The sequence below is a fragment of the Amblyomma americanum genome, chromosome 1 (genome assembly GCF_052857255.1).
Source record: "Amblyomma americanum isolate KBUSLIRL-KWMA chromosome 1, ASM5285725v1, whole genome shotgun sequence".
Taxonomy (NCBI): domain Eukaryota; kingdom Metazoa; phylum Arthropoda; class Arachnida; order Ixodida; family Ixodidae; genus Amblyomma; species Amblyomma americanum.
In genome coordinates this window covers 424258277-424269987 of record NC_135497.1, presented here as the reverse complement: position 1 = coordinate 424269987, position 11711 = coordinate 424258277, and the positions used below count along the sequence as shown (strand labels likewise).

At 46.1% G+C, this 11711-nt stretch overlaps 1 long non-coding RNA gene across 1 annotated transcript in view; it reads right to left on the bottom strand.

Moving 5' to 3' along the window:
- Positions 1–9422: 9422 nt before the first annotated feature.
- Positions 9423–11711, bottom strand: part of LOC144103610 (uncharacterized) — a 28904-nt gene continuing 26615 nt past the window's right edge. The window contains exon 5 of the long non-coding RNA XR_013308309.1: positions 9423–9842. This is a non-coding gene — a long non-coding RNA (uncharacterized LOC144103610). The remainder of the gene's footprint in view (positions 9843–11711) is intronic.

The window sequence follows — 11711 nt, the reverse complement described above, 5'->3', positions numbered from 1 at the left end:
TGCAGCACGCAAGTGAGGTAGCTAGGCTCAGTGGAGCCCTGAAATAGGGGCCCAACCTTGCTTAAGAAAAGGCCTCAAGTCGCCAGCGCAGTGAAAGCCCTTGAAAGCACCCAAATAAAGTTTTTTCTCTCTCTCTCACCATCGACTTCTAAGCCATCCTGCAATGTAGGACACTACGCAGATGTACTACCTGTTGCGTCGCGTGGGGTAAAGCTTGTTACATTTCCCATTGGCGGCAATGTTTTGTTTCTAATCGGAGACTGCAGCCTTCCGAGGCTGAAGAGGTCGTTCTGTCTCAAGCGGTCGCCATCGGCAACACGCCGGGAGAATCTCTCACCGTAATCGCCGACTGGCGGCAAGCCCGTAGGAATTTCCACAACGCAATACTGCGCACAACGGTCATGCGACTATTCATCAACACAGGGGCGGGAGTACCAGAATCAAACTACAGATATGGGCACAGGAACGAGCGGGCCTCTCTAGAGACCACGTGGTTAACTCCATCGCTTGAGGCCACACTCTGCGAGCGGGGGCTGGAGCGTGGCTGTCGCTGTCTGTACCCCTAATGTACGGCGCAATACTGGGGTATTAAGTGGCAGTAGGTGACGATACCCTCCGCCTCGTTCTAAGCTCAGCAAAGAAGAGGCGACACGCTCGCGCCAGCTTCAGAAAGACGTTTTCGGGCCTACACATAATCATCAAAATTCATCCCACCGCGAAGAAGGATAGATGGCCACATTGAGGAGATAGGGCTACACTATTCAACACCATGTGGGCATTTCAACGTTACCCGGCAGTGCCTGCACGCAGAACTCCCACAACGGAGCAGTGGGAGGTCTTGACCAGCACGGCCTTGGAGTACCAGCTTGCCTTTATAAAACGACCCAGCGCTTCGAGTGTCTCCTTCGGGGGCCCGTATTAAAAGAGGTCCGGAGCGACCCGCACTGCTGCCATCTAGAAGGCTTTCAGAATAAAGTTTTTTCTTCTTATGAGAACACGCAAATCTGCTTTACTTGCGGAATCACAATGTGGTCGATGCGGTCGAATCTGCTCTCTCCATCCAGAGTGTGTGTGTGTGTGTGTGTGTGTGTGTGTGTGTGTGTGTGTGTGTGTGTGTGTGTGTGTGTGTGTGTGTGTGTGTGTGTGTGTGTGTGTGTGTGTGTGTGTGTGTGTGTGTGTGTGTGTGTGTGTGTGTGTGTGTGTGTGTGTGTGTGTGTGTGTGTGTGTGTGTGTGTGTGTGTGTGTGTGTGTGTGTGTGTGTGTGTGTGTGTGTGTGTGTGTGTGTGTGTGTGTGTGTGTGTGTGTGTGTGTGTGTGTGTGTGTGTGTGTGTGTGTGTGTGTGTGTGTGTGTGTGCGTGCGTGCGTGCGTGCGTGCGTGCGTGCGTGCGTGTGTGTATGTGTGTGTGTGTGTGTGTGCGTGCGTGCGCTCTTTCTCTCTTTCGTTTTCGCTCCCAAATTTCTCTCTTCCTTCTCATTACGCGCTCGGGCTTCGCTCAATATTTTTCTTTTCTTCCATTACGGCTGCAGCTTTTTCACGGGCGGCGCCCTATTTGCAGCAGACATATTAGTGGCCCAGGTGATCAGGTCACGCTGGTCGTCCAGGGCTGAGCTGCAAAGGGTGGCTTCGCACTGGGAAAGGGAGGGGTATCGGGAGTACTGAGGGAGGATTAAGGCATTCATACGTTAAAAATATACAGCTGTATTCACTTTTTGCAGAAGCTGCAAACTGAACAGGAATAGTCCTTTCCACAAGTCTGGGCTTTGTTCATCGAAGCAAAAAGGAAAATGGTCCGATCACTGTCCCTTCATCACTCTTGAGGTTATGAGCCAATGCGTTCACGCATACTGCATTTTTCGCGCCGTAGCTAAGTGGTCTAAACCTTTGACGGTTAAATGAGAAGGTCTTGATAGGAAGTATTCGCTGAAGCATTTTTTGCAGTTTCCGATAATGCGCAAATTTTGAAGCCACGATTAGCGTCATGGGAAAAGAATTGAACTAGACCGCTTTCCTGAATTTGTGGTAATGCCATGGTTTAACACGCACATATTGCGATAGTAATACTGAGTACTAATTAAGTTAGGGCTTGGTTGTAGGCTAGATGGTACGACATTGTGAGCAGCAAAACCGCAAAACAGGACGGGAGCGAGGCAGGCGACAACACTGTCCCGTCCTGTTTTGTGCTTTTGTTCCTCAGGAGTAATTAATTCCTGTTTCTAGCATGAGTTTTAGCGTCAGCAATGTCCTTTTTCCTGATATTAAGAATGTCTTTAGCATAACGCTTTGGCAGACGCGTGAGAGTGCGAGCTTATGGTACCGTTACATTGGTCTGTGGTCTATTAAAAAGAAACAAAAAACAGTGCCATTTTAAACATGATTAATACATCTATGACTGCATCATTGATCCATAATGACTATCGTTTCAGGTGTTGCGCATTTTGTAAATATTCGAGATATTTTCTACAGTCTGTGCGAGGCCACAGGCATCTATGATATTGTCCAGTGTGCTTGACGAAAGAAGAAGGCGCCGACCAAAAGAAAAGAGTACCAGTGTGCTTGCGGCACCGTCTATTTTGGTACCATAATTAGCATTCGTTGAATGTTGTTGTGATGACAGCGCGGACAGAGTGGACTAGGTAACGTGAGAATGGCTCCACTTTCAATTGACCAGGCACTCTGAAGTGCATTGGGACAAACATTCCGTAGACAGTGCGCTCTTCAGTTAAGAACTATGCCAATCTCTCTTCTGTTACTCTCATGTCGTGTTGGAAAGCCGCTTAGTGAGTTGCTAAGTGTGTGGCGATTGTCGTAGCGGTGTGACCATTCGTCCCGACGGAACGCCGCCGGCATGTTCAGAGTAGCGGAGTTCTCTTGCGAATGCATGTTAGCACGCGCCTCATGCATTGCTCAGCAGGCGCACTGTCTCACAGCGAACTTGCATATGAAAGAGCTCTGCGCGATGGCGAGAATTTTCTTCTTGACTCTGGTGTCACGTCGTGTAAGTGCGCTTCGCCATGGCCCGCTGGCGGTGATCACAGTGCAAAAACGAAACAAAAATTGGCACTATGGTTCGAAAAAAAAGTCAGTCTATTTCCACAGAAGTGAACAAAGGAAGACGCATGAACTCGTGTTGAAAAGAACTGAAGGCACATGTTTTTTGCAATGTGCGCAGTAGTGTCGCGAGCCGGACGACAATGGAATGAACAACTCTGATAATTTTTTGCAGAATATAACTCATTGGTATTTCAACCGAAAAATCTCGAGAGCTTGCCCATGCACCGTAACGGTGTTCGCGTACTGGTGGTTCTTTCCCTTGCATCGCAAGTGAATTAGCACAATTTCATGACATGCAAAATTTCTGTTTGAAAACAATCACTCCTGGTTAACAATCAAATATTAAACCAAGAATCAATTTTCTTCTAGATATTGTACAATGCTTAACCCTAAGGCAGCTTTAATCAGTGTCTGCTCAAATGTGCTCTGAACCAATGATGATGTTGTATTTAATACCGAACAATACCAAAGCGAACCATGTGCTTGGAATTAAGTCATGTTCGCACTGCTAAATATTACTTCCGGGTTGCCACAGCGTTTTGCAGGGGCCTCCGCTACCTACAGCCTACAGAAGTACGAGCGCAGTGGTGGGCACCTTTCACAGGGTAAGTTGTTACGATTTTCCATAAAATAGCAGTCACACCATTGCTTCTACGCAGAGCTGCACAGGACCTATGTGGCATTATAGTGTGCGCTCAGTGGTTGCCTTCTGCATCCTTACCTAATAAAAGTAGTAACGTCCGAAAGCAACGCTTTCATAAATTCCTGATCCAGCGAAGTAACCATTCAGGGTATGAGCACGCCATTTTTTTGTTAGAGCACGCTGATGCATCACTGACTTGCAACTCTAGACTGTCAAGTGATTCGAACAAACCCATCTCTTATTGCAGCACTTCGCGTGTTCTATCCAAGGGTAATATTGAATTAAATCACGAAACATCGCCAGAAAATAGGATGAGAGGAAAGGAGGTATTCAGTCTGGGCAGCATGAAGCTTTTAAAAAATGTCAGCTTTTGTGTTTGTCAAACAAGCGCGACATAAAGTAAAGAGTCCAGAAAATAACTAATGTAAAACATAATTCCGAAATAGCGCTTCTAAGCTCCTAATATGTGTTCATCCATGTGTCCACTAGAGAAATGATCAAGAGACAATTGAGCGAAACAAAGTATGCATATCATGGTTATCTCTCTGAATTTTAGTGTCAAATTTATAAATTTATTATTATTATTATGCGTTGTTGTGTGATCAGGGGCCCCAGTTGAAAATGGGGAAAGACATATTTTCGTGGCGAATTCCTTTTCCTGCATACAAGCTTACTCTTCGAGAGCTCTTTAGTCGAAAAAACGAAGCACTTGGACGCGGTGAGCAGACAGCTGGAATGATGCAATTTTAATGGAAGGGACTCTAGGTGGTGCTGCGACAAACCCTGAAGGAGAGGAAAGGGCTGCAGCATTGCATTCGATGAGAATATGTCATCGAATTCAATCTGGACAGAAGGTGAGTTGCTATACATTTGGCGAACATCTGTGAAATGAGTGTTTAAGGGGTGAAGGAAGGACTGCACGAACCTTACCTGCGGAATATGCAAACGGGACCAGGCGGCGCTAAAAAGCACTGCAGGTTGACTGAGAAATACTATACAGGAGGCGTGAAGAGGTGAATCGCACATTTTTAAAAAGGTTTGAACTGTTTAAAGGCGAAACCTAGCTAATAAAGATGGTATTCGCGCCTCAAGGTGCAGAGCAGGATTGGCGACACATTTTGGAAGCCCCTGACAAACAAGCAACACCTCACGCTCCAAGAGAAAAAGAGGGAGAAGTCTACAGGCAGGAGGTCCTGAAAATAAAAGACAGCCGAACTCCACAATCAGGCTGACGCAGATTTTATAAATCAGTAGAAGTGTGTGCCTGCTTATGCCTCACCTAACACTGCAAAGCCTGCGCAGGGTGCCAATGACCCAAACTCCTTTTGCAGAAACTTGCTCAATGTGCGGCCGCCAGGATAGAGTAGTGTCGTATATTACTCCGACTTACTTCGACGCCTGAACTTGAGGAATTATGTTATTTCTATAGACCAGGCAGATATTTACAGGATTAGAAAACGGAAATACTTACAATGCGCATTTCTTCACATTGAGGGACAGATGAATTCTTCCTAAGCAGCTGTCAAGAACATTGAGACAATTTTGCATGGTTTCATCAAGAGTGTGAATGTCACCTTATGATCCAAAAAGGCAATATCGTCGGCGCACACATGTGTTTTCACATATTGAATGCACGGAATTGATTTTAGAAAAATATTAAATACAAAAGGCGAGAGAACTGACCCTTGCGGTACAACTCTTCTCTGTTGAAACCTCCTGGAGAAAAAACAATTTGGCAGCAATATAATTCTCTGTTTTCCAAAAAAGCAGAAATCCAGGCTTGAAAATAGTTTTGGAATTTGAGTTCCTTTAATATGAGCAAGAGATTCGGTTGCTCAACGCCGTATAAGGCTGTATTGACATCCAAAGTGACAAGCGTGGCACACAGTTTTCTGTTGCGAGCTAGTTGAATACGGCTCTCGAGGTCAGTATGAGCACACCAAATTGAACATCCCGGCCTCAAACCAATTTGATACAGATTCAAGAAAGCATTTCCAAAAATGAAAGACACGACATGGCTGAGAAGGACCCTTTCCACCTATTTCACTAGGTTCGACGTTAATGAAATGGGCATACGTTGTCAAACGTTAAGATTTCCCCTTGCTTTTTAAGCAATGGAACTATTTCAGCAAGACGCCACTTATAGGGTATCCAAGGACCATTAATTGAATGGTTAATTAGAGCCAATAGGTCTTCAGGAGATTCAATAAACAAAATTTTGATGACTGATGAATTGACCTTATCGGGGCGACGAGCCACTGCGGATAAGCGCCGAACAATTTGCGACCGCTCAGGCATAGAGACCTCAGTGAAATCACTTGAGGTGCATGTGAATATAGCTAGAGAAAGTAGAGTAGATGTAAAGTGAAGCTCTAGACCACAAGCAATGTCCTCTGAGGCCTTTGCGATGTCAGCAGGGGACTGAACGACGGATCCAATGTTGACAGCCGGTGGAATCATCTTGTTGCGCATCATGAAATTAAACAAACCTCCCTTTATTGTTCGATTGCGAAAAAAAATCTTAATGGTTTGTGTTATACTCCTTCTTTGCACGGGTGACAGTTCGCTTAAATGTTGCTGCAATACACTTATAATCAAACCAATTTTGGGGGATTGATTGATGAGAAGTTTTTCCAAGCTGCTTTCCGTCGTCTATATGCACGCGTACACTCAGCTCCCACCGATTGTTCGCGATTGCACCCTTAGTTCGCATACCCAAAATTTCAGACTTTTGCCTTGCATGGTCCGGTACTGAACATATATGTCTAGCCTTGGTTTCGGCAATTTTCTCAGCGCATGGGTCTGAAGTGATTGTGAGAGATGTAATTTATTAACGGGTGCTGATTTCACTTGGAGAGAGTTGATTTAAACCACAACTTTAAACTGACCGGTAGACGATAACTGTTTGTTGCACAGTCAACAGGCGCCCAAGACGTAGCAGAGACTCTTGGGCAGGAAAACGTTAAATCGAAGGCAGAGCGACATTGACTCCGTACAAATTTAGGCAATCCGGAATTGTTCCAGACAAAGTTGTTATCACAAACGTAATCAAATAGTCTAGAACCAAAGCTGTCGGTTTAAACACCCCGTCAGATGGTGCGAATTGAAGTCTTCAACTAATAAAACCGGAGAACGGCTATTGGACATGACTGAGTCAAGGGGTCGAATGTCATGCACACCTGACGGGAAATATGCATTGGCGACCGTAAAGCACTGTTGACCTGGGACACAGAGGTCAACCGCAAAAATTTCACATTCATTGTCCGCGTATTGGAAGTAAATGAATGCCCTGGGAGAAAACTTTGTACAGATTAGCACTAACAACCCTCAACCTCGTGATGACTTGTCAAGCCGGAACGTACGCTAATTCTTGAGAGGACAGTTGAAATCAGTATTTAGCCATGTTTCTTGTAAAGAGGTTATATCTCGTAGAAGCTGATTGCTTAGGAAATATAAATCCGTTGAAGCTGAGAGTATTGAATGGCAATTAAACTTTACTAAACTTAAGAACACTATCTTGACGGGAGTGCCGCAGCCGCGACTGCCTTTCCTAGAATCCTGGCCTTTGGATTTTGAGTAGCATTATTTTTTTCATTCTACTGGGAACAAGATGTACCTCCAATATTCAAAGGAGACCCACTTCGTTTCTGGGCGCGGATATTTGATTCCATATACACACAGTCCATCCATAGAGGATGTGTCCATAGCGCTGTTTGGAAGAGAGACCTCAGAAGTTTTTTTGCTCATATTGATTTTGGCCCTGTGGAGTGCAATTGACGACCACAGAAGGAGGAGCAGCTTCCAAAAGAAGGCAAAAGCGGAGCAGTGGGCACCTGCAGCAGAACGGTAATTTGGGTCGCTATGACCTGCATAATTCACGTGGATACGGTTTGCATAATGCGATGTATTGCATTTGTCATAGCTTTCTCAACTGCCGCTGTGATAGCGTGAGACCAACTGGCATCCATTATGGATGGGCATTTTGCGGCCACACTAGAGTAGCCTGAGGCTCTCTCCTTCACTGGGGCGAAAGCTTCTCTCGGCGTGCTTTTGCGTTTGTATATATGCTCGAGCACCTGAACTTCTTGTGCTCGCGCAGGACAGTCAGGCGAATCAGCAAAGTGCACGCCACTACACAAACATTTTTCTTGCTGTTCGGGGCATTCCTCTCTACCATGCCCTTCCCCACATGCATTGTAACGTAATCCCGATTTGCAAGCTTTGCCGCTGCGGACAGATCTCCAGCAGTTTTTGACACTGAAGGGGCCGAGAGTTAAAACCATCGACTCGAAATACCGATTGCCACACCTTTATCTCTGACAGGCAGAATATTCCTTCAAACGTGGCTATTACGGACTCCGCAGGAATTTTTACTCCTTCGAAAATTCTGCTGCATCAATGGACAACAATCACTCCTGCAGACGGGAGGTTCTCAAGCGTTTCCGAAAAGCTCTATCGAGAGTCGACCCCTCGGACTAAGCCCTTGGTACACGCTAGATGAGGCGAAATGAATGCGCTCAACGGCTGGTTGGCGAAGGACGTACACTTTAGCAGGTCTTCTATACCCTTTTGACAGCGTGTAATGAGGGGTGTTCCAACTTTCAGATTCAAAATATTCGTATCAAAAGAAATGAGAGGTGAGGCCGTCAATCTATACTATTTTTTTCTTCAGCGCGTAGCTGAACTGCCCTCTAAGGCTCATGAACACTTTTAATGCTTTAGACAGAACCTGATCCTGAATCAGTGTGGCCTTCATGCAAATTAACGCGTTAAACTGCACGCATAATGAAGGAGATTTTGTGTATTACTGTTCTCTTTTCGAGTTTACACGGCAACGGACCCATTTTTAAAGCTACACTTGGCGCTGCAGAAAGACAATGGTCGGAGCCATGAATTCGACATGGCAAACCGTAAAGGCTGGATGGAAACATGAATACTAGGATTCTTCGCGACACCAATTGCACCCTCATCGGTCTCTCCGTTGTATTCCATGCATAGGATATTCATCGTATTCTACGGGCGGACTTTCCGGACTTTGCATTGCACCAACAAGCTGTGACAGTTTCCCCGCCACCCCTTTCAAAAGCGAAATTGGTTGCTAGGTACGTTAAACGCTCAAGCTGGACCTTCCAACTTACAAGCAGCTAACCGGCTAAGTCCAGCAAGAAACTTTCGCTTTAAACAGTTCCACCATGCCATACGGTATAATGTGATTGCTTAATGGGTTCTATCAACCAACGCGAAACTTTATCGACCAGAACCGGCCTCAGTTGGGCTGAAACGTTTAGTGCCGCTGTCCTGAATTTGTGGTAACGCCTTGGTTCAACACGCAAATATTGCGAAAATAAAGTCAGTAATGATTATGTCCTGTTTCTAGTATCATTTCTAGTGACAGCAATGTCCTCTTCCCTGAAAAGAGGAGTGCTTTTAGCATAACACTTTGGCAGCCGCCCGGTCGGTCCCGAGTATGGTGCTGTTATTGCGGTCAGTGATTCATTAAAGAGATAGGAAAAGCAGCATTATAAACATGTTCAATACGTCCGTGTGTGCATAGGTACCTCATAATATCTATCACTTTAGGTTCTTCGCTTTTTTACGATATTCAGGATGTTATCTACTGTGTGAGCCAGACCGCAGCCCTCTATGAGGTTGTCCACCATGCTAGTAACATCGTCTTATTCGGAACCATATTTGGCATTCGTTTATTATTGTTAATTAAACCGCGGAAACGACGAAGCTGGTAACGTAAGAAGGGCTCAACTTTCTGTGGCCGAGGCACTCTAAAATGCCTGGGGACGAAAACGGGCGCTTCCGGAGATAGTTTGCTATAATATTGCAAACTATGCCAATCGCTGTCCTCTCAGGCTGTTGTACTCGGAACCCCCCTAGTGAGTCAATCACCGTTAGGCGATTGTCGTAGCGGTGTGAACATTCGTCCTGACACAGCGCCGCTGGCTTTCTTCAGGGTTGCGGAGTTCTTGGTCGAATCAATGTTAGCCCGCGCGTCATGGGTTGCTCGGCAGGCACACTGTCTCCCAGCGGGATTGGAGATGCACGGACTCTGCGTGATAGCGAGAATGGTCTTGCAGTTGACTCTGCTGCCACGTCGCGTATGTGTGCTTCGCCGTTGGGCACTGGCGGTGATCACTGTGCAAAAACAAAACAATTAACACTATAGCGGGTAAAAGGAGTGTGTCCAAATCAACGCAAGTAAACACAGGAAGCGAGATGACCTCGTGTTCAAAAAAAGGGACCGCACATATTATTTGCACAGTGCGCAGTAGTGTCGCGAACAGCACGACAATTAGAATAAACAGTTCAGAGCTCTCCACTCGTGAAAATGAAGCATCTGGAAGTAGGGCACAGTCCGCAGGACTGACGTAATTTTACTTTGCGTAAAAGGACGTGGGTACGAAGTTGGAATAACTTCATTTTGCGGTTTCTGTAACAATTTGCGGGGATTCTCTGGCATTTGCTTCGGCATAGCAGCTATCCTCAATTTGAGGCATACCTTGGAATTGGAGGAAAGCACAGTGAGCTTTGGAGAGAAAAATAGTGTACATCAACAAGGATTGATCTTGGTCAGGGCTTATAATTCGAAGGCAAGATAGCCTTCGCATTACATGCCCTGACCACGGTCCTTCCTAATTTATGTCCACTAGGATTTCCCGTCAATTTTCTCTACAAAGCTCGCTGTGCCCTCCGCATCCTTCGTATTATATGCCCTGCCCTGAGAAGGCAAGATAGATTTGAAGAGAAGTTAAGAGTAGAAGGGGGCGCAGAAAGTTAGGTTGGAGGATCACATTAGCGAGCTGAGGTAGACAACCTGGCCGCAGCTGACACAGGGCATGGGTAATTTCAGGTTTATGGAAGACGCCTTTGACCTGCAGAGGCCGTAGTCAGGCCGATGTAGGTTTGGTTTGGTTTATAGGGGTTTAACGTCCCAAAGCAACCCAGGCTATGAGAGACGCCGTAGTGAAGGGCTCCGGAAATTTCGACCACCTGGGGTCTTTAACGTGCACTGACATCGCACAGTACACGAGCCTCTAGAATTTCGCCTCCATCGAAATTCGACCTCCGCAGCCGGGATCGAACCCGCGTCTTTCGGGCCGGCAGCCGAGCGCCATAACCACTCAGCCACAGCGGCGGCTGGCCGATGTAGGCTAGATATGTTGGCTATCGTTGTTGGCTATCGATGTTGTCCAAGTCGCCACTGCAGAAGCGGAACACAGCCCTGTGAGTGGAACAAACACACCTTACAAAACAACAGCGCAAAGGACGGGACACGAAAGAGAAAACAGGACGAGCGCTGACTATGAACTTACGTTTTTACTTCAGGAAGCAGGAATATTGAGGCTCTGCAGATTTGAGAACAAATATATAAATACCATTCTAAAGGACCAATCTCATCAAACGAAGGCCAGAGGGAAAGTGCTTGCTCCGCTCGGTTGCTAACAAGGGGATGATGGAGGGGGGAGGCAAGAGAAACCAGAAAACATAAAAAAGAACCAAAAGGGTCAACAGAAAAGGTATGTAAACAGTGACAACAATTAAGCTAACGTGCGGCTTAGCATCACGGAACTGGTGATTAAGGTATGTGATTTCCTTCGGGAACAAGGTCACGGATGGTGTGCAGACACAGGCTCTATTCTTCATGTGAATGATGAAGGCATCTCAGATTTCGCGTGCGCGATGGTCTTGATATTTCTTTATGATGCATGTTTGATTAATCAATGGAAAACAATCTTCACAACTGGCGCAGTGAATAGCAAGGGTGCCATCCATTGTCGATCCAAGGGATTTGCGATGCTCGCGCAACCTGTCATTGATGCACCTCGCAGTTTGTCCTACACAATATTTTCCACATGACAACGGAATTTCATATTGCGTAAATATTTGCCTGTGATGTGTGCCACACGCAACAACTGGGAACTCATGTTAACCCGTTTACAAAGCGTCGCCAGCTTGATTGGTGGCGAGAATAACAGATGGGCCCCTACCTTTCCTGTAGTTTAC